Source organism: Cnephaeus nilssonii (assembly GCF_951640355.1).
Source record: "Cnephaeus nilssonii genome assembly, chromosome: 2".
Lineage (NCBI taxonomy): Eukaryota > Metazoa > Chordata > Mammalia > Chiroptera > Vespertilionidae > Cnephaeus > Cnephaeus nilssonii.
Window position 1 is genome coordinate 56,177,838 of NC_137073.1, and position 23,191 is coordinate 56,201,028.

Consider the following 23,191-nt stretch of genomic DNA (forward strand, 5'->3'; position numbering starts at 1 on the left):
AATTTCATTTTATCTTCAATAACAAAAATATATAGTTTGTATATAAAAAAAAACTGTTACAGGATCATTATTCTTTCTTTTTGCTATTAAAAAAATCCCAATTCTTCTTTTCCTGACATACTCTTCTCCAAATAGCTTTTCTAACTCTGCCCTTTTAAAATCATCTATCAGACATTGATTTTTCAGCATTTAATGGAATGAAAATTAAGAGGACCACACTGTGTGTGTGTGTGTGTGTGTGTGTGTGTGTGTGTGTGTGCTTTTTAAAAAACCCTCACCTTTGAGCTCCTTATTTTGATAAAATATGTTTTCAGACACCAATATATTCAGGTGTGTTAGCTCTAGCTTCAGACGAAATATGATTTTTCATTATCTCCTTCTAAGTCCACAGGGAAAGGACTAAGTATGAGCTTTTACAGAACTATATAAAATATGTGAATTCTTGTATTCCTTTTTACATTTTTCAGTAACTCAGTGGTAAATTTTTCCAACTCAGTATCCTTAAGTTGAGCCTGGTCTTGAGGCTAAAATCTCAACCATGACTCTTTATTTGCCTTGTCATTTTAAATATTTCAACAATGCATTAGTTTTAGTTGATTAACAAAAAGCAACTGAAAGGCAAAGGATAATAGACTAATAAGGCAATTGATAGCATTCTTCCTGCCAGATAAACATGCCTCACAGAAGGCTTAACTGTTACATACCTACAGTTTCAGCTGTTTGAAAGTTTTGATAATAGCCTGACATGTCAAAATTCAGCTGCCAACACCAAGCTGTCAGCTTTCAAAACGTTCTATGGAGTGTTTGTCCCTTAGGGCATAAATTCCAAGGAGCAACTGAGCTGCCCTACAACTTGACAGCTATCCTAGTTCTGGGAGAGCCTTGCATCTGTGCAAATCTAGGAAATGTAACTGCAGCTCGAAGATGAGGAGCTGCGATTGGAGCACAACTGCTCAGAAAATAGCACAGGGGCCATTTGGATGCCAGATAATCAAAGGGCTTTTGAGGTCTCTGGAAAAGAAGCTTACTTCAGCTACACTAGCTGGTGCAGCTGGACAGAAAGCACTTACACAACTGCTTCGGCCAAGATTCTCAAGGTGGAAAATGATATCCTGGAACCACTCCTTCCTCTGCTGGTGACCCTGCTAAGTAGAAGCAATTTCCCAGATTATGACAGCAATTTCTCATCAAGCATTACATAACCCCTATCATTTCATCTTCCTAAAATAAATTATGCATGGCGTTTGGGAATTCATCTGGGAGCTGCAGGTCAAATGCCCCATTTGCTGCTAAATTATTGTTAACATTTTTCCTTTTTTTCTGATTTATTAGCTATTTACACAGAATATTGCTTGGATATAACACACTTTCCTCAGTACAGTGTTTCTATACTGTAAAGAAAATCTTTATTTTCTTTTGACTCCCCAAGGTTAAGTTAAGGACTATCCGTGGCCCTGAAAAAAAGTAGAGTACCATCCTCAAAAGATTCGCATCATCTACAAAAAAGTTCTCACCTGATACTTCGATGTTTTGACAACAGAAAATGGCTGTTCTATGAAGACAGTCTAGTGTAATGGAAAGTAGTCTGACTGTGGGATTGGTATTCCAGCTCTTCCATTTCCTGGATGTGTGACAAGAGGGAATTTATTTCCGTCTCTTAGCCTAACTGGTGTCGTCGCTAACATGAACACATTGTTAGCACCAGTTTTGAGAACCATTGTAAAAAAATTGAGTTAATGAATACATAGAGTGTTTATACCACTGCTGGACTTAATTATGCTTGTAAATATTAACTATTATTTTCTACATACTTAAATTGTCACATTATCCTGATTTGATCTTTCAGGATTCATTATTTTTAAAAAATGATAAATTAGTGAGTCAGCAAGCAGCACAATAATGTTACTTGTGGAATGTGTGTTCCTAATGTAGCCATGGAATCTGAACACTAACCTACAGGGATTAGTACTAGATGTCCACGCACGTACCTAGGAGAGGGGGAAGTCGCCCCCTCAATAGGGACAGCAGCAATATAAATTCCTGAGTCCCAGTTCTGACCTACCCAGATGCACATCCTCTGAGGGCCCACCCAAACATACCATCTTGTTTATTTCTTGTTTATTTCTTTCATAGATGTAAAAGTATCTGAAATTATCACTTTTAAATTTTTATTTACTCCTTTATTTGCTGACCACACCCACACATTTTTCACACATTTCTATTTCTACTTCTTTTTCCCTTCCACAATATTCGTGGGAAAACATTCCTTCCGCCCATCATTTCTCACCACGTTACACAAAGGAAGCAATGCATGCAACAAACAGACCCTTCAGTGTTCTCTTGCTGCCCATGTGAAGCATCAATGCAAATATGTGTGGCTGTAATCAGAGGAATCAGAACTGTAACAGTTGTCAACCACCATTGCTACATTCCAAATTTATGCACCACCATTGTGTAGATGTACAAGATGATTGAAAAAATGGTTATTTCAGCTCTTGTTCTGATAATGTTATTCCAGAAATAAAAATGTACACTCTAAAACAAAACTGTATTATTCTGATATTCATCTGGGTCATTCACTTTTAATTAATTAAAAGACATAAAAGTAAATATTGTCCCGTTAAATGTGAAGATTTCTAAACATACTGGTCTCCATTAAAGGTATTCGGTCACTGTTCTGTATTCACAGGTGCCATGCATTTTCTATCTGCCACGTTTGTTTCCTTTTTCATGATATTAAGTGATAGCATAAGCGATCATCTTTGGCCTTGGATTCAGACACAAAATTATGCCATGTCAACTATGACAACCAGGTGCGATCTAGTTTGTTGATCTGAGCATTTTCATGTTGAGTATAGCAAGTTCTTTATGCTGAAATTACTGAGGCACTCGTATATTTGGTTAGGTTTCATTTGCAAGAGTCCAAATTTAGAAAATATTTTTACAGCCATCACTTTTCACATGGGATTGACCAAAGTCACTAGGTGGTGTTCAGTTGGCAGAGGAGAGATCCCAAATGGATTCACTCACATATCTGAATCCATGACAAAAGTGGCTGCAAGAGGGATGTTGACCAGATTGCCTCTGCATGGCCTCTCCAGCATGGCAGTCTCAGGGTAGTCTGCATACATAGTTGCTATTCAACATATGTTTTCTCAATAAATAAATGAATACAGTTGTCACATTGATTATATTTCCATTGGAGCTCTCAACTAAGGTTTAAGAATGAGCAATAATGTACCTCAATGCCCTGAAATAAAAACCTAGAGCCATAGGGAGCACTTTCCAGGGGGAATTCTGTCCATACAAAGTACAAAACCCTCTGGTTTGGAGAGCAGTCCTTGAAGGTCCTGCTTGCTTGCTGACTCTTGCAGAAAACCTGCCAGAAGATGACTGACTGGTGGTAATTTATCGTAAAGAGCCATTACCTGTGCACAGCACTGGAAACATTTCTGGTTGGTGGGAAGGAGAAACATAAGGATGCTCTTAAAGACACTGAGCTGGCAGCAAATGTCCAAACACATGAAGCTAACTAACTCTCAGGATCACAACTCTAATATACACTGCAATAATTAAGCGCAGAATCACCGGATGTCGTTGATAAACAGTGGTAGAGGGCAAAAATAAAACAATACTTTGAAAACACAAACTAACTGTACTTGTTGGAATATATATTTACCTCGCTAAAATAAGTGTATTCTTTGACAATATACTTATCATGAATCTCAGTCCACAATTCTAGGTGTGTAAATAATTCTATATTATTTCTGACTCAAAGCACCATTTCTCTGAGATTGTGAACAACTTAATACTAGCTGTCTTTGGGTTCCCTCTTTAATAGGGTCTGTCAGAGTTCTAGGACCTTCTGCCAAGCCAAGGCATGGAGAAGAACGTGGAGAGTAGAGTACCCTGTCCTCAATCACCATTCAGACAGGTTGCTTGTGAGGTATATGATAGCCTTTCAGCAGGTGTGTAGGTCTTCGCTGCCTCTGTGGGGAAGCTATCGATGGTTCTCTCTGCCCAGACAGCTTCTCCCCACCCTCACCCCCCAACACCAGGGGATATCAAAAGTGAAGCACGGGTCCTCTTTCAATCCCAGTAGCCATGGGCTTTCCTCTCTTCCTCTCATCAGGCTGGGAGCACCTCTTTCCCTAAAGGCATTTTCTCTAAAGCCATGACTCCTACGTCTGAATTGGGGCTGTTTTTGGTAGTGGAAATGACAGGAATGGACCTTTCATATGCAGATCACTTTTCAGATCATATTGTACCCATGGGAAATCAAGCCACTTTTGGTTGATTTGCTAGTCAATTAAGTCTATATTACCAGGATTTAATCTTCAAAATGAGTCTGTAAAGGCTGGCACATGCTTACAGCAACCAGACCGGTGAGGAAACGAGTATAGATGCTGGCTGGAGAATACAGAATCTAAGGGGTGTGCTGTCTCTCACTCCAGACCTGTGGTGAGATCACCCAAATTTCAAGGGATGCTGAAGATTTTTGTGTTAAAGCTCTTAGATTTTTAAAAGCCGACTCATTTGTTGTAACACAATATGTTCATACATAGTGTAGGCTAAACAAAATACACCCCAAGGTAGATAGACCCAGCCCATGAGTTACCAATTTGCATAATCTAGATATAAGTGTATCACTTGGTCAAAGAACTACTTTACCTAATACTATAGAGAAAGGATTTCTTTTAATCAGTGATTTGTAAAACTCATCTCTCTTTTTCCATTTCATAACAAAACTCAAATTTCTGCTGCTACCAGTTATAAAGGCAGGATGTAAGATTTACTATTATAAGGAAATGTGGTATCTCTGGCTCTTCGGACATCACCATAAAGATAAGGAATCTATTTTCTTGGCCTTCTCTTTCCCTTTCTTATCATTGCCACTTTCTTAATCCTTTCAGAACACCATCAGCACAACCCGGTCCTTACTCAGAAACAGAGCCCCATTCCCTCAAGCCCTTTCAGTACATGTTAGTAACTGCTATGATCCACAGAATCATTTAGAATCAGACCAAAGTACAAAATTGCACCATCCACACAAACAAATCCTGACAGTTACTAAACTGGTGGTATTCTTTTCCCAGAAACCAAGAATTAATATATATTATATACAGTATATATATTCTATATAATAAAGAGCTAATATGCAAATGGTTCTCATGCCCTCATGCAGTCACGCCCTAACAGCTCAGACACTCAGCACTGGGGAGAGAGGAATGGGGACCAGCCAGGCACAAATGAGCTCATGAGAGAGGAATGGGGACCAGCCAGCCTGTGGGCCGGGAGAGGGACAAGCCGCCTGCCCAGTGGTCCCGGGTGCCAATGGCTGAGCCTGCGGCCCAGGAGAGGGACAAGCCGCACACCCTGCAGTCCCGGACGCCAGCGCCTGCGGCTGCGGCCCAGGAGAGGGACAAGCTGCCCGCACCGCAGTCCCAAATGCCTGTGACTGCGGCCCAGGCAAAGCCACCTGCCCACGGTCCCCTGCGGCTGTGGCTGGCCTGGGCAAACCTGGCTCGGGTCCTGGGAGCCTGTGGCCAGCCAGGGGGAGGAAAGCCCAGGCCCCAGGTGCCTGCAACCGGCCAGAGGAGGGAATCCTGGGTCCCGGGTGCAGGACGAGGCAGAGGTGGTTAGGGGCGATCAGGCAGGCAGAGGTGGTTAGGGATGATCAGGCAGGCAGAGGGGTTAAGGGTGATCAGGAAGGCAGGGAGGCGAGAGGTTTGGAGCCAGCAGTCCTGGATTGTTAAAGGCAGTCGGACATCCACCGAGGGGTACCGGATTGGAGAGGGTGCAGGCTGGGCTGAGGGACCCCCCCCAACACATACACGAATTTTGTGTGTGTGTGTGTGTGTGTGTGTGTGTGTGTGTGTGTGTGTGTATGCCATATAACCACCCAAAATTTAATCTCTTAAAATGACAATGATTTAGTATTTCTTATCATTCAGTGCATGGCTGGGCAGTCCTATCTGGTTTTGCCTGGACTTATTCATGTGCTTTCACTGAGCCAGAGGGGTGGCCAGGCTAGAAGATCCACAATGGCCATACTCAAATCTGAGAGTGGGTGCTGGCCATCAGCTAGCATGTCTTGGTTCTCCTCAGAATAGAGAGCCCTGAAATACATACACACAAATATAAACTACTTCTCAACAATGAAGCAAAAGCAATACACGGGAGCAAAGAGAGTCTTTTCCCCAAATGGCGCTGGAACAACTAGACATCCACCTGCAAAAAAATGAATCTAGACACCGACCTTACACCCTTCACAAAATTTAACTCAAAATTTATCACAGATCTAAATATAAACCACAAAACTATAAAATCCCTAGATGGTAACATAGAAGAAGACCTAAATGACCTTGGGTATAACAATATCTTTTTAGATACAACACCAAAGGCATGACTAATGAAAGAAATAACTGATAGCCCTAACTGGTTTGGCTCAGTGGATAGAGCGTTGGCCTGCGGACTGAAGGGTCCCAGGTTCAATTCTGGTCAAGGGCATGTACCTCGGTTGCAGGCACATCCCCAGTCGGGGGTGTGTAGGAGGCAGCTGATCGATGTTTCTCTCTCATCGATGTTTCTCTCTCATCGATGTTTCTAGCTCTCTATTCCTCTTCCTTCCTTGTAAAAATCAATAAAAATACATTTAAAAAATAACTGATAAATTAGACTTTATTAAAATTAAAAACATCTACTCTGCAAAAGAGAATGTCACAAGGAAGTAAAGACAAACCACAGACTAGAAGAAAATATTGACTAAAGACATTTAATAAAGGTCTATTATCTAAAATATGCAAAGAACTCTTACAAGTCAACCAAAAGAAAACAATCATATTTTAAAATGTGCCAAAGACCTGAACAGACACCTCACTCAAAAAGATAAGCATAAGAAAAGATGTTCAACAACATATATCATTAGAGAACTACAAATTAAAATAATGATATGCCACTGCATAACTATTAAAATGGCCCAAATCTGGAACAGTGATAATACCAAATGCTGGCCAGGATGTGAAGCAACAGAACTGTCATTCATTGCTGGTGGGAATACAAAATGTTCTAGCCACTTTGGAAGACAATTAGGTGGTTTCTTTCTAAAGATACTCTTACTATTTGATCTGGCAATTGCACTCCTTAGTTTCCCCCAAAGGTGTTGAAAACGTATATACACAAAAAACCTATACATGAATGTTTATAGAAACTTTATTCATAACTGTCAAAACCTGGCCACAACCAAGATGTCCTTCAGTAGAAAAATGAATAAATAAACTGATACATCAAGACAACGGAATATTATTCAAATGAAATGAACTATCCTAACATATAAAAAGCCAGGGGCCATCACGACCTAAACAACCAGATGGATGACTGAACAGCATGCTGCGTGGGGCAACCAGGCCGGTGGGGGCCAGGGGGGAAGCAGTTGTGGGTGACCTGGCCGGCAGGGAGGCAGTAAGGGGCAATCAGGCTGGTAGGCAGAGGCAGTTAGGGGTGATCAGGGGGGGCAGTTAGGGGCGATCAGGCAGGCAGGCAGGCAGGTGAGCAGTTAAGAGCCAGTGGTCCTGGATTGTGAGAGGGATGTCCGACTGCCGGTTTAGGCCCAATCCTGGTCAGACATTCCCCGAAGGGTCCTGAATTGGAGAGAGTGCAGGTGGGGCTGAAGGGAGCCCGCCCCCCCCACCCCCCCACCCCCCGTGCATGAATTTCGTGAATCGGGCCTCTAGTCTATATATATATATATATATTTATATATATATAAAGCCAGCAACCAGAACGCCATAACGACCTGACAACTGGTTGCTATGACATCCACTGCAGCCAGTGAACCTCCTACAGCCCCTCCCCAAAGCCGGCCCCACTCCCGATTGGCCCCCACCACCCCAATCAGCCCACAGCCCCTCCCCCTGGCTGGCCGTACCTCTTATTATTCCCCCCCACCCCAATAGGGGGCAGGGTTGGCTGGCCAACCTCCTGCAGCCCCTCCCCCCAGCTGGCCCTACCCCCAATGGGCCCTTACCACCCTGATCAGACTGCGGCCCTTCCCCCCAACCAGCTCCGCCCCTGATTGCCCCACCACTCCAATCAGGGGCAGGGCCGGCTGGCCAACCACCCTTGACCCCTCCCCCAAGCCACTGGCCCTCGATCAGCCCCCCCACCCTAATCGGGGGCAGGGCCTGCTGGCCAATTGCCCATGGCCCCTCCCCCCAGCTGGCCAGCCAACCTCCTGCCATCTCCTCCTCCCATCAGGCCGGGCCCCGATCCACTCCGATTGGGGCCGGGCCAGCCGGACCTCACCGGTGCACGAATTTGTGCACTGGGCCTCTAGTCAAGTCTTAAAAAGACATGGAAACTTAAATGCATATTACTAAGTGAAAGAAGTCAATCTGAAAAGGCTACATATGATATGATTCCAACTCTAAGATATTCTGGAAGAGCCCTAGCCGGTTTTGCTCAGTGGATAGAGCATCGGTCTGCGAACTGAAAGGTCCCAGGTTCGATTCTGGTCAAGGGCACATGCCTGGGTTGTGGGCTCGATCCCCAGTGGGGGACTTGTAGGAGGCAGCTGATCCATGATTCTCTCTCATCACGGATATTTCTACCTCTCCCTCCCTCTTCTTTCCTCTGTGAAATCAATAAAAAAAATATTTTTAAAAAATATATTCTGGAAGAGTTCAGTCACACAGACCAATTCTGGCTCTATCATTTAGCCAGCTATATGCCTTAATCTCTCTCCTTTTCTTAAATTACTCACCCCTGAAAGGTGAGTAAGGTTGCCCTCCTCATGGGGTTTATCTGAGAATTAAAGAAAATAATGCATCCAAATTGATTAGCACAGTGTCAAGCAGAAAGCAAGCCCTTGCCAACTCTCTCATGTCTGAGAAGCATCCTTCAGTACACTCTAAGAGATACAAAGAAGATAAAGCATAAAAATGCCCTCCAGGAGTCCTAATCTAGTAGAAACTATGAAAAGGTACTGACATTAGTTCACAATAAATTTTGTCATAATTATAAATGTGATTTAATCAGGAGTTAAAGGCCTTAAAAGGGAATTTCCGTTGTAATCTATTGTAAGAATAGAAACCTTCAAACACCAGGGCAAGTACAAAGACTGTCTCAGATATGTTCTGACCATATAGTCTTCTGCAGAGCTAAAATCCTGGTATTAGTCAGCTTTATAGCTTTGATGAACATCACAAACAGGAAGCCACCAACTGCTGTGTCAGTGCTATATTTGGTGCTGGTTTGCCCTTACTTAGAGAACCCTATTCCGTATTGATCCTCCTACCTCAGAAATGATATAACTACCCTTGGGGAAGTGAAAATATACAGAGCTATGTGAGCTAAGCTTAGCTCCAGGATTTATGGCTGCAAGATATGAAATGCTAAGTAGGCAAGAAAGCTCAAGAACATATTTTCATCTAGAAGACATAGAGACTTGCAGTCCCTGCTATACAAATAACTCCCTAACATCCATACTGGAAATATGACCATACAAAAAAGACAATGTATCTGAGTTGTTAATATGATTAAAAATATTGACACACTTGACCCACTAGAACCTCCTACAAGCTCACTGGACAGAGTAGAAATCAGTACAAGGGAGATTATTAAGGATAAGACATTAACTTTATCCCAAACCAACAACCAACACTTTTAACACTAATGAAGCTTTCTTGGTGTGATTCTAAAGATTATTTAGAGTGATGTTCTAACTTAGTTACATGAATTATTTTTAAGCATCACATGGCAGAAGCATATTAAAGGTAGAATTTTTACTGAATTCAGTGAGTAAAACAGTTGTAAAGAGTCACTATCATGACTTCTAAAGCAACACAATTTAATGCAGTGTCTAATCAAGACCTTTTGAAAGGTCTAATTAGATACAGCATTAAATTGTATAAAAATTAAAACAAACTTTTAAAAACTTATTTAAATGACATGACACCATATCTGACATTTTATATATGCGTCACTTTTTAGAACCAAAGTAGAGAATAATGGCATATTTATCTTGCATCATAATTCAACTAATGTAATTTTTAATCCAAAATTGATCCAGTGGCAAATTTCCATTTTTGCAGAAAACCCATTTGTACAGAATATCTGTGGTCCAAAATCATTGTTTAAAAACAAACTATTAAACATTGTCTTTTTGGTTTTTGATATTTATAGTCAAAGCCTATACAAGCATAAAAGACATTTATAGTTTCAGAATGAAATGTAAATATTAACTTGACCATGTGAAAGCCAATGTGCAGCTGATAGACGGAGGAGGTGGAAATAGGAAAGGAAAAGTGAGGAATAAAATAGGGGTCCTACTACTTAAATGTACTAGTTTTACAAAGCAAGGAATCATAAAAGTCTGACCCCTCTCCCCCAAATGAGCTTATAATACTATTTAAAAATTACAAAGGCTTAGAAAAACTAAAAATAGTATTAATATCAAACTTTAGCATAGGAGACGGGAATGGGAGAGTAATGGAAGTGAGTTATTACCTCATCTTTCATAATAGGAATTCTATAGGCGTGGTTTATTGATTTATGGAAGAGTACAGGAATAGGCACATTATCTAAAGTTATCAAGGCAATCTTCAAAAAACGTTTTAAGTAGCAGCTAAAAGATGTTGTCTTTAGGGAGAATAATTGGGAATGGAGAAGTATGGGTGAGAAAACGTTACTTTTCACCATAAACTCATCTGTATTATTTGATTATTTACCATATGCATGTGGTATTATGAAAGAACATATTTTAAAAAATAAAACTATATGCAAATTGGCATTATTTATTAATATGTAGAGAGAAATGCAAGAATAGGTAACTTTAAAAGAAAAGATTTACAGAAAATTTTCATCATAAGCCACAATACACTTAAAAAACATTCTGAAAAGCTCAGTATTTTCTAACTTATTAATATTTCCCTAATAAAATATGTACATGACAGAAAACATTCCTTTTTAATAGTTGACAACCACTCAGCAGTGTAACAGAGAAACAAAGAAGACACTGCACTTCAGGCACAGCCAGGAGTACATGTGTGACGTTGGAAAAGTCCCATCACTTATTCTACTGGGGCCTTAGTTTCCTCTTCCACTGGATGAAAGGGTTAGCCAAAAAAGGCCTTGAAGGCTACCTCAGGCTCGACCTTATATATAGCAAAGCAGCTCATTTCATGTAATTAGAATCAAAGATTTCAAAGATTGGAAAAGAGCTTAGAAGTCAGTCTTTCAACCTCATTCTGCAGAAAGGAAAGTGAGGCCTCATAAAACTTCTAGAGCCACAAGAGCTAAGGGTGGTGGAATCAGAAATAGAACCCATATTCCCAGACTCTCATGGTGCCATACAAATACCATAGAACCAAAACACCTGTTCTGGAAGTTGGAAGTCTGAGATCACGGTATTGGCATGGTCGGGTTCTAGTGAGGACTCACTTCTAGGCTTGCAGATAGTAGCCTTGTCACTGTGAGCTCATATGGTCTCTCCTTGGTGCACATACATTGAAGAAAACCTATTTCCCTTCCTCTTCTTATAAGGCCACCAATCATATCAGATTAGGGCCCCACCCTGTGACCTCGTTAACCTTAATTGCCTCCTAAAAGCCCTTTCTCTAAAAACAGTCACATTGGGGGTTGGGGCTTCAACATATGAAGTTGGGAGGGAACACAGTTCAGTCTATAGCATCTTCTTTCATAAAATGTATGACACAACTTTTTGTTGTTGTTAATCCTCACTTGAAGATATTTTCCCATTGATTTTCAGATAGAAAGAAACATCGATGTGAGATAGACACATTGATTGGTTGCTTTCCACACGCCCTAACCAGGGCCAGGGATCTGAGTCTGAAACCAACATACATGCCCTTGATCAGAATCAAACCCGAGACCCTTTAGTCCCAGGGCCAATGCTCTATCCAATGAGCCAAACTGGCCAGGGCAGGATGACACAACCTTTTCACATCTCTTCTCCCTGCCAACATTACACAACAACTCTTGTCTATATATTTCAACATTTCAATATGAGAAAATTATACTTTACTATAAAAAAAGGAAACTATTTTACAGCTTGATATTGTTTCTCGTTTCTCAGTGATAACTTAAGGAGACTAATTGCATAAAGATTTGCATGTGATATATTTTGCACTTTCTCTACATCAAAGTGTAAATTCAAAGACACAAACGTAGAGGTGCTAAGTTACCCTGTGATAACCTTCCATACACACTTATCAGTTGCTCTAACAATATCCGCAAGAGTAAAATATTCCCATTAAAGCTAACAGATTTCTAGGAAGAAAAATGTTTTGTTCTTGGTTGAACATTTCCTTCGCAGTCCAGTTTCGTGAAACAAAACCCCACGTCTTCCTTTCAAACCGACAGAAGCAAACAATACAGTCAACATCTGGGTGAGGTAAGGGTTATATTTTCAGTTCAGGGTTGAGGAAAAAGAGCTAATTTGCTAATCATAAAAAGCATATGAAGTCACTGAAACTCCAAAATAAGGAGCTGAGAATAGGAAACTTAGTTTTAGAGGAAACTACTACTTAAATTACAGCATGTCTAGAAATGGGAAGGGATGCATAAAACCCATGAAGTTGCAGATAGTATAATTTATTTTGTAAAAAAAGATAAAAAACAAATATAAGAGAAAAGGGTGTGCACTATAGATCAAGTAGAAAATACTTTAGGAGAGGTTTTAGAGACAACCTCAAAGAGATTTATATGACTTCATACTCACAGATCATGTGAGAGGAGATGGTGTAGTCATCCACTAAAACTCCTTTCAAGGGCCGCCCCACCCTATTCCTCCTCCCTCTGCTGAATCAATCAGCCCCTCCGTGGCTCCCAGAGCACACGGGGTAGACACCTTTGCTGTAACCCTTATATATTGTCTTGCAGTGTTTTTCCAAGAGTGGTTCTCACACCATCTGCATCAAACTCACCTCCACTAATCCCCAGCCCACCCATCCCTACACGCTTATTAAAATTGCAGATTCTTGGGCAGCTCTGTAGAAAACATCTCGTTGAGAATGAGCTCAGGAATCTGCATTTTATCCACTTGCAGATTAAATGTACACTGCATTTTGAGAATTGCTACTACCTGTTAGCTATTAGCTTGTCTCTCCCCAAACTGCAAGTGCCTTTGCTGACAGGTGCTGTGATTTATCAACCTCTTTATCAAATGGCAAGCTCGAGTGGATCCTTGATAAACACGTGTTGACCGGGACCCTGAGGAGCACCTCCTAGCAAGCAGAAGGCAGGGAAGTGGAACTCACAGAAGGACGGACCAAAATGTAAAGAATGGCCCTCAAGCCTCAAAATCGAGATGAAATAAGCAAGAAATGATGCTGGGTTCCGATTCAGAAGTGACTCAACACTTCGCAAACTGCTTTTGAAATATTTACTAATTTTGCTCTGTGGGAAACCAAGTGAGGGCTAGCTGAGGCGTCCGGCCACTTGCGTGCAGTGACTTAGGCAGGACACAGCAGTGGTACCAATGGATGCCAGTGAGGAGCAGCAGGGAAGATGGTCAGCAAAGAAGCCAGGAAGTCCCTCACTTCTGGGGAGTGCCGAGAAGGATTTGCAGCTGAAATTTGAGGTTGAGTCGAAAACCACATGAGAAGCAAGGTGTCGAAATGAAGCATCTCAGACTCACAGAGGAAGCCACACAGCAGAGGCTGAACTGGCCATCAAGCTGATTCCTACCGTGCATCTGCACTTGAGAAAGTACTCATCGCAAGTACAGATCAGGACTGGGAGCGACTTTTCCAGAAAGAAGAACACTGGGAAGACAGTTCGTCAGTGGAACACTAAAAGGGGAATACTGAGATCTTTGTTTAAAGCTGTGACATCTTGCCTCTCACCTGAATAGGGAGGGCGTAGGGTTAGACTAGGCAACTTCTGTCTTGCTGTAAAAGAACATTCAGGCTTGCAGAAGCAGTATATGTTACTGTCCAAGGAGAAAAGCTATACGATATAATATAAATGCTAGGTCATGTCCAGTTTTTGTGGTCATGTTGATCAACCGAATTATGATACCAACGTTTAAAAAGGACTATATTTAAGTTTGGTTTCTGGGAAAAACATGCTTGAACTCGTTGTTTTGTTTTTATTTGTTGGAAGTCATGCAGGTAGAAAATGTTTAGTCCTTTACAAAGGAAATGTGTCAGCCTCAGGTACATTCTGTCTATGCTGAGGTTTAAACCCAGAAGGCAGCTCAGAGCTGGTGAGCAGTTCAGAATGGAAATAACTAGAGAGATGTCTCTCACATCTAAGTAGCTAAGAGCACCTGGAGAGGAAAAAACTTCCCAACCTTGCCTTCTGATGGCCTGGCATTTCTTCCTATATCTCTATTCTGCTCCTGCTCATAATTCCAGAATAGTTATTCCAAACATCTTCATAAGTCCCAGACCCCATTGGTCTCCTTCTCACTTTACATGAGGACTTCCTATTGTAGGTCACAGAGAAAATAAGGTGCCAGTGATAAGAGTTCCTTCATTTTCCTGCTTGCACTGGGCCCCCACCCAGAAAAGAAACTTATTCACACCCATCCTCCCCTAGTAAACATGACATACACACATCTGTCTTACAATGTTTGTCGCAGTATTTGCTTGTCAGACATCCCAATCAGTCTGCAGGGCACAGAGCAAATCCCGCTTCTCACCCCTCTGCTTCCAGTTACATAAATGCTCAATAGTGTTCATGGAAGGAAGCAGACAGGAGAAAGGCAGCGGTATTGGCAACATGTTTGAGAATATTTAATATTCAAGGTGAATGGCAGGATAGTGTTAATTCAAGGAAACATTTAATATAAATTTAAAACCAACGAGACCACTTTAGCCTACCTACATAGGCACTTACCTACGGCCTCATCAAACCACGGGTAAGAATAAGATCATGAGCCACATTTAATTATTTTATTTTTAATTGTGGTAAAATTCATATAACATAAAATTAACCTTCTTAACCAATTTTAAAAATGTTTTATTACTTTTTGCTATGTTTTTTCTCTTTATCTTTTTTATTAAATTCACCAGGGGAGACATTGGTTAATAAAATTTCGATAGGTTTCAGGTGTATAATTTTACAATACATCCTCTGTATATTGTATTGTGTGTTCACCATGCAAGTCGTCTCCTTCCGTCGCCATTTATCCCCCCCCCCCACACACACACACACATAAGAAAAAGCTCACCTTAACCATTTTTAAGCTGAGCCGTGTTAAATGTGTTCACATTGTTATAAGCACACCACTTTTAATGATATAGAACGAGGTTACATGTTCCTTTTGTGAAAAGGACAAATAAAGGCCTTCGAAAGATCTGACTTAAGAAGGCTAGGTTCGTGCCTAAAGCACACACAGCAACTTCGTGCCTTAAGCACATGCAGCAGCTACGCGGGGCTGCCTGAAGGATGCACCACTAATTACCTGGCAGCAGCTTCTGGGGCTGACAGCAAGACGGTAAAATCACAGTAATTGAAGGGTGTTTTCTTCCAAAGGACTCGTGCCACAGACTACATTTCTGGTGCTAAAAATCCCCTGGGCTTGACACCTGCCAGCAATAGCCAGTCGACTTTAGGCCTGGCCCTGATTAACCAACAAACTAGACACTGAGTGATTTTAGAGAAGCACTACAGATCCAAAATGTACCAGTCAGTAAAGATCACATCATCCCACCTCTTACCCCCCAAAAATGCATCTTCATCTAGCCCTAAACTCTCTGGACTGGACCATCTGGCAATCTTCCACAGCAGGTGAGTAAGAAAGAGACAGGAAATTTGAAATGTATTGACAGTATCCGAAGTCAGGCAGTTAATAGATTCATTGCACCAATTCTAACATAATCATTTCGCAGCACAGGGTCAATAGCCACCTAGAACCAGGGCAGAGTGTTTTACCTAACACCACAAAGCTTCAACTGCCACTTGAAGGACTTAGAAAAGAAGTAAAAAGAGCCTACTTACTGAGGCTCTACTATGGACCAGCTGTGTGTTAAATAGTATAACATGAATATTAGCACACTTGCTCCCAAATTTCAGAAATAAAACTTTCAAACTATGGAAAATATGATCAAAAGTTATATAACAAAAAAAAGTTATATAACCATGAAGGAAAAATGACAATATTTGCTTCTTCAAAACTTGTAGAGAATACACACTGACAGAAAATCTTACAATGGACTACAAAGGGAATGTCCTAGAAGGAAAGAAACTGAACGATTTGAAACGATTATTCAGAATTGGATGATGATAATTTTCACAATTATTTGATTACTTTTCTTGGTCTGGAATCTATTTTGACAGTAAGAAACAGAATGTTTCAACCTCTTATAAGTAAACAGTGGTGTTTACTAGAAAGAGACATGGATACTTTACTGAACCCAAAGGGTAGAAAATACACCTGTGCCGTGCCAGGGAGGGAAACACGGGATTGGGAGTTAGGAACTGTGGTTACTCTCACAATTGCCCTGGAAGGTAAGATGCTCCCATTTCCACTTCTCTGTTTGCCTCCTTTCTTCTTTTCCTCTGCAGACAGGCTTTCTCTGCCGGGGGATGCACAGGGCCAAATATGAAACCCCCCCTCCCACCAAAGCCCTGTTATTCTCGCCCCTCGCATTCAATAGGGATGCACTAAAGCTTCTGAGACCTAATTTCAAATTCTTACGTGGAGAAATTGATGAGGATAGCTTAGGCCAAGTATTCACTCCCAGGTGTCTATGACTTTTCCAGAAGGTTCTATTTCCTGTGATGCCAGATATAGTACTATATTTTGATGTTCTACCCATAGGATTGCAGCATCTTGATTCATCAGTAACCAAGTGAAGTTATAGAAATGTGAAGCAAGAACATTCTGTGCCAAATGCTTAAATTAACAGATCAATATTGTTGGTTTTCATCCCATCCAACAAAAAGCATGTGCAGTTTTTCTTAAGTGAAGAGTTGCAAGCATATCCTTAGGATGTTCAATCTGTACTATGCTTTCCCCCCCCCCCCCCCACAGGAGATAAACTCATCTTTACTTACTGGAAAAAGCAGTCTGTGTGGTTGTTCTCATCATCAGCGTGGGAGCTGCTCTATGAAAGGCTAAGCACTTATCGACTTCAAGACTGTTGCAACACACAGACAGAGAGCATAAACCAGCATTTCTCACCACAGATGCTTTGTCTTAGAGACTAGGAGCTGTGCTTGGTAACAAATGCTGGAAGGCACTGAGGTATCAATTACTAACTATTTAAGGACAATGCCATCTTTAGCAAGGAATAACATAATGATAAAAACAGTTGATTCTGTTGCAGGAGTCAAGTATTTCCATACTCTCTTTAGCAAGCCTTTATAATCTATATTTAATCACAAGTTTCTTTGGGGATTCTTGTCTAGGGACAAGCTTAAACCATTAATTAAATCACTGCATCTGTAATGCTGGAGTTGTTCCTTCCTTGTTTATAATACGCACTTGTCTACTGGCCTGAATGAGGAGAATGGGAGGCAGAACCCAGTCTGTGCCGCCTCGTCCTGGGTTGCATTGTCCCCCCTCCCCCAATTCATATATTGAAGTCCTAACCCCAGTACCTCCGAGTGTGACCGTATTTGAAGACAGGGCCTTTAAAGAGGCGATTCAGCTAAAACGAGACCATTAGAGTGGGCCCTGATCCGCGATGACTGATGTTCTTACGGTAAGAAGAAATTTGGACACGCAAAGGGAAGTTTGAGCATCAGGGATACTAAGCACAGAGAAAAGATCATGTGGGGACACGGCGAGATGATGGCCGTCAAACCTATCAGCACCTTGTTCTTGAACTTTCAGCCTCCTGAATTGTGAGAAACTAAATTTCTGTTAAGCCACCCAATCTGAAACATTCTATTATGGCAGCCATAGCAAATTAATATGCTCCCCTGTGAGAGATTTTAATACTGGAGGATCCCCTAATACTTTTCTCCAGGTGACCCATTCACAAGTGTAACTGAACGTGAGCTCACTTCATCTGTTTCTGAACCTGGACATGGAGAGAAACCATAAGAGCAGTTCCCACAGTGCAGGGCTGCCTTCCCTCGTGGCAGCAATTGGCTGGGACCTGTAGCAGCTGCCTCCTTTCTAAGGGCCAGTGTCACACAGTCCCAAGACTGCCTACTGTCATACACATAATTGCTCCCCCCATTTACAACATCTCCCTGACTTCTGCAAGCATTTGAGCCGCTGCGATGGTCTGCTCAGAGCCAGGCGCTGAAGTCACGATGCCTCCATGACAGGGGCAGAGGCGTGGCTCAGACAGCCCCTGAGCCCGGGCAGCAGCACGCCCACCACTCACGTTTCCTCTAAAGCCAATGACATTGATTTTTTTTTATTAATGGCTATACCTCCGAGGACAAAACAGAGTTGCAGAATCAAAGAAGCAATAATTTTTCTCTGGCCATTGTAATTATTGAAGTGGAGTCACCTTGTGAACAAACCAGATTACAAAACATGGGGATATCCTCCCCCTTTCCACTTGCTTATTTAAAAATGTGTTATCAAAGGAAGGAAGCTGATTATGAGTCCTAAGGGGGATACTGTGGTTTAGTACGAATCAGGGGTTTGAGTTGTTGCAGGACTTCTTGGTGAAGAGTTGAAAAGATTAATTTCGTCCACGATGGGGTTGGTTCAAAGGTTGTTCTTTGCTGGTTTGTGATGCCCCAGCACTATGTTTCCTTGGTCCTTGGTTAATTTACAGAAGTTGCAAATAATCAGGAAATGCCTCCAGAGATAGTCTGTGAGCCCTGTGACCCTTCTTACTCCCATGGCCAAGGACAGTCCCCCAGGACAAAAGCCAAGATGCGAGAGGGATGCCAGGGCTGCACAGAGCTCAAAAGCAGAGATCTCTCTAACTTCTCTCTCTCTCCCTCTCATTTTCTCTTCTGCTCACTCCACCTCATTCATTCACTCTCTCTTGCTAGAGCAGATTGAAAAGATTTTCAACTAGAGTGTCCCCAACAATAAGAGTTCAAGGGGGGCTGCTTTTGGAGGAGGCTCAGGACTTGGGACTCGCATTAGAATCTCCAGGCACAGGAACTGGTTAGCAATAGACTTTGAAGCAAATAGCATCTCAACATTGATCTGTGCTCCCCCTTAAACTAAGGATGCAAAAGATTCATGTGTTCAAACGACCAAATATTAATTCAGCACCCTTCCTGGACAGAAGCTAAATGCACACGTCCCACCAAACACACACACCCAACAACAACAGCCCCTCCCACATATACACAAGAACCACCCTGCTCACACACCACAACAACTAGCACATACACCACCAACTGCCACACCCCCACACATCGTCAGCCACTACTCACCCACACGCATATCGATAACAAACACCACCCACACACAACGCACCCCCACACACAGTTTCACAATAGGCACATTACAAAAATGCAATCCTCATAAATGAGTTAGAGGGAATATGAAAAACAAGAACCCTCAGCAAAATCATCTCTGTTCTTTATTCTTCTCATTGTTTCAGAGTCTCTACCTCTGCTTTACACTAACCCAGATTTTAACATTGACTTTTGAAGGGAAATGTCTAGTACCTGTGATAGTAACCATTTGTTCTATCTTCCCCAGTGTGTTTGTCTGGAGTCTCGTGATTCTGTCACTTTAGGCAAGAGGGTCTGCTATCGTGTTCTTTGCTCGGTGTGTCTTAAAAAACAAAGGCACAGCTGCATTTTATAACCCGGTACCAGACCACATTCTCTCGTCATGTCTGCCTCCTTGCCCCAAAGCAATGAAAGCTCCTTCACTAATGGAAAAAATTCTGCGTAAGGTAATCGGGTCGCTTTAGAAGGGTGTGGATTATGTGCATTTTAGGGCATGAGGGGTGTGTTTAGTTTTTCAGAAATAAAAATTGGACATATCACCCTCCTCTAATTTGGAAAGAGATTATTCAAAAGCAGTCAAGTCTTGATTACACTAAGCCTTGTGTACTTGAGCCTTGTTTTTTTGTTCCCTCTGCTGCCTACTCTTTCTCAGTTTCACTGTTCATTACCTTCTTCGTCATTGTGTAGACAGAAAGGTCATGGTGATATATAAGTCAATCCCTTTCACTTTATCTTTGTAGCTCTGCAAGAGATTTGGAAGAGGAATAAGCTGAAACTTCAGGATCACCTGAGGATTTTAATTACTTCTGTGCTCTCTGCCCCCCAATTTGTACTGTTTAATTGAGTTTTTTTACATGAGATAAATGTATCTTTATCTCTCCATCCTTGCCTCAGTACAAGGATTGCTCCAACAAGCAATTTGGCAAATGAAAGTGATCAATAAGAGCCACTGCAAAGGGCTTGTTAACCCAAACTATGATGTCTATACCACATTCCTCTGCCAACTTCTAGATCATCCACACCAAAAGTTCGCTAAGCTCAATATCCTCTGGAAGGGTTTGACATAAAAGCGAATTGAATGTGAACTGGGTGTATGACTCTGTAATGCTATAACTGCACAGAAAACTGTTGTCATCTCTGGCCACTGATAAACTCTACTTGGCATAAAGAAAGACATCTAAAATTTATGGACTTCAGTAAACCCATCTACAATAGATTCATTGCCCAAATTCATAGTGAATGACTGCGAGTTGTACATAAAGGCTTTTCAAACTGTTCAAGAATTTTAACATTCCATTGTTTGAGAATGATTAATAATTAATTCATGACTAATACAATCAGTATAATTAATGAATGGTTAATACAATCATTACTATATGACACATTGTATAAAATGTAAATACTAGTAGATAGGTTGACTGGGCATTAATGTTAATGGAGGACAGTTTGCACTTATGTAATTAGACATTTCATTGTTGGGTGCATAATCAAGTGGGATGTATTGCATAGAATGTATTGACTTCTAATTAACTTTAATGATACTTACTCCATTGTTTAAATAAAAAGTATGAAAACTAATCACTGCAGAATTTCCTGAAGCTCTGTTCTTGGTTTCAATCAATATTTGCTTTCTCTATAGCGTAATACTTCGGAAATTATCTCAAGCTTGACCAAGAATATTGACTCTGATTCACCACAATTTTTAAAAAAACAAAATGTTATCATTTCTGTAATGTTGTCGCTCATTTCTGAGTAATTGTTGTTGCTTGTGGTATAATGACTTCACTCTAAAAGGCATGGGGAAAGTAGCTAACTTTTTCCCTGTCTTTGGATATCATTAGGAGTCAAAATGCATAGTGGCTGGGAGTTCAGGGTTTAGAAATAGTGGAAGGGAGCTGTGCTTTTTCTAAGAATATGTTCTGATTCTGATGATTCTAGCTAAAAATTGGGTAGGGAAAGTTTAGCAGCTTTAAATGAACAGACTTACTCATGGACTAGGTCAATGTCTGAAATCAGATTTTTATCCACTCACAGTAATGATTTAATGTATATGAACAGCCACTGGTTAAATGTATAAAAAAATTAATGCTAGTGGGCCAAAGAGCAGTTTTATGCAAATAAAAAAAACTGACATTGCTATTTTAGTAATTTCTCACTAAGGAGAAAGAATAATAAAAGCAATGACTAATGTTAGTTGAGCCTTTTCTAAGTCCCAGAAACGACTATCCCAAGTGCTTTATATGGATTATGTCACTGAGTCTTCAAACAACTCCATGTTGTAAAATTGAGACATATTAGAGGTCAAGTAATATGTTTAAGGTCACACAGTTATTAAGAGGCAGACTAGATCTGAACTGAAACATTTTTACTCCAGATCCCCTATTTTAAACTAGAGGCCCAATGTATGAAGATTCGTGCAAAAATGGGCCTTCCTTCCCCTGGCTACCGGCACCACCTTTGCTCCGCCCAGAGCCGCCTTTCTGCCTTCCCACATTGCCCAGAGACCCGGAGCGGTTGGGGCAAGTGTCCTGCCCCCGGTTGCTTGGCGCCTGTGTATGCAAATTAACCTGCCATCTTTGTTGGGTTAATTTGCATACTCACTCCTGATTGGCTGGTGGGCATCGTGAAAATACGGTCAATTTGCATCTTTCTCTTTCAGACTAGTAAGTTACATAGCCTGCAAACTGAATTATAAATCAGAATTCTACATAGCCATGCCTGAAACTGTTCTGGATTACCAACAAAAGGACAAATTCGTATCATACCATTATACAGTTTTCCTTCCCTCCATACTTCAACATTCAAAAAAGCACAGGTGATATACATCACCTTCTGAATTTTCTAACTCTTCTCATTTCTAGAGCACAGTTCTTTATTTTTCTGTATTAATTGGAAAATAGCACATACAAGAGTGCATAGGATCATGGTGCAAAATAAAGAATCACCTTGTAAAAACCAAATCAGCTTGGGGATGAAAGTGAAGTAACTCTGGCTTGGTCAAGGAAATGAAAAGGAAAATGGAGTCAGGAGTTTATAGTCTTATTTTCTTTTTCCTCATGTGACTCATATCACTTCAACCTTATCTCAACATACCTGCACACACCCAGTCTGTTCATCATCCTATGCCCAACACGAAACCTTTTGTCTTTTCTTTTACATATATTTTTATTGATTTGAGAGAGAGAGAGAGAGAGAGAGAGAGAGAGAGAGAGAGAGAAACATCAATGATAAGAGAGAATCATTGATCGGCTGTCTCCTGCACTTCCCCTACTGGGGATCGAGCCTGACACTTGGGCATGTGCCCTTACTGGGAATTGAACGGTGACCTCCTGATTCATGGTTCAATGCTCAACCATTGAGCCACACAGGCTGTGCTCTAAACCTTTTTCAATGAAACAACAAGGACCTATAACACAATTCTCCCTCGAAACCAATAAGCCATTGTTTGCTATTAATTTCAAATCTCCCAAAGTGTAATTTTCCCTATTAATTCATTTAAAAATTATCATTAGAAAGCTATGAGTTAGCTATTCACCCTTGACATTGGAGTTCAACAGCTACTTTTCCCAAATTCTAACTAATTAGTATCCACCTACAAATATACCCTTCAAATGAACATACTATCAAATTTATGTTTTTATAAATTCTTCAATTTTTCTATTAGATTTCTATGGTATCTGATATCTTTCCAAGTATCTTCTCATTCAATAGCTACTAACCCATATCACCATAATATAAGTGTGGGGATCTTCAATTTTTTGTCAGTATAAAGATTTCCTCATAATAAAAATATTTGACACCTTTGAAAAGCACATAAGCTATTGATGAGTTAAATTTGTTG

The 23,191-nt window shown here is 41.0% G+C and overlaps 1 long non-coding RNA gene across 1 annotated transcript in view; it reads right to left on the bottom strand.

Annotated features, from left to right (window-relative positions):
- Positions 1-563: 563 nt before the first annotated feature.
- The window catches only part of LOC307108761, a 30,837-nt gene continuing 8,209 nt past the window's right edge, over positions 564-23,191 (bottom strand). Inside the window, exon 3 of the long non-coding RNA XR_013814340.1 lies at positions 564-1,145. This is a non-coding gene — a long non-coding RNA (uncharacterized lncRNA). The remainder of the gene's footprint in view (positions 1,146-23,191) is intronic.